The sequence below is a fragment of the Camelina sativa genome, chromosome 12, assembly GCF_000633955.1.
Source record: "Camelina sativa cultivar DH55 chromosome 12, Cs, whole genome shotgun sequence".
NCBI classification, from domain to species: Eukaryota; Viridiplantae; Streptophyta; class Magnoliopsida; order Brassicales; family Brassicaceae; genus Camelina; species Camelina sativa.
Genome location: NC_025696.1, coordinates 68,133 through 69,332, shown reverse-complemented (window position 1 = coordinate 69,332; position 1,200 = coordinate 68,133).

The following is a 1,200-nucleotide window of genomic DNA, read 5'->3' as shown; positions in this document are numbered from 1 at the left end:
ATTTATAAAGTCTATTTTGTTTTGTAAAGTCTATCAACTCTATTTATAAATACTATTTTGTTTTGTGATCCAATTGATAAATCTGCAAAGATCAATATAATATATATTTTTTTAATGATTTGAAGTTTTTTAAAACAAAAAGAGCATAATTAAACAATTGGTTTTTGTATGTTTAATGAAAATAAAAAATGATCCAAAAAAGGAATAATTCAGCTGAGACTTAAATATAAAAAAAAATTATAATTTTAAAAATACCATTTTACTAAATTCTCTAAAGATGAAACCATTAGTATGAAATCTAGCACTATAAATTAAATTGATGAGTGAAAAACAAAAAATATAAGTTATCTTTGGGGCTTTAAAAATTATTGAGATTGAAGAATTCACATGATTTGGTTGTAAGGTTTTTGTCTCTCCTTATTGGTTGATTTTCATTTAATGTTTCTAATTTTCTATTTTTTTTTTTTTTGCTTTCTAGTTGCTTTAAAAAATATTTAAGACCCAATAAACACAAAAAATTTAACTCACACATTAAAATAAAATTATAACTGAAAATAAAATAAATTATGCATTAATCATATTCTACCACTCAATTTTATTCAAACACAATAAATTACTATTGTAACTTCATAATTCTAAATGTAACTTCCATCATTTTTTATCATATAAATAAGTATTCTTTCAATCTCTCATTCTCTCATATTGACATTCTTTTCCTATCTCATTTTCATGTTCTCTCATTCTCTTCTACAATATCTCAAATCATTTTTCGTTTTTTTTTTATGTTTGATTTCTTATTTTTGTAGTATGGATTGTAAAAAACAAATGAAAAATATCATTGTAAATTTTTAATGCTAAATTTTAATTTTAGAGACTACATGATATATATTTTACATTGTTCTTATTTTAAAATATTCATCTCCATTATCTAATTTGGATTATTATCTTATAAGTAATCATTCTCTCCTCCTCTCCCACCAATATCAAATGTTGTTATATCTCATATGTGTTGTAAGAGTTTGATTCTATAATTTAATTTAGAAAGTATTATATATATATATGGGAAAAATGTCATTAAAATCCCCAAGTCTACATTTTCGTTGATTTAAATCCCGAACTCTGCTTTTGGAGGAAAAAAACACCAATTATTTGTTGACTTCCAAATAAATCGCAAACTCTCGTTGACTTAGCCTTTTGAGG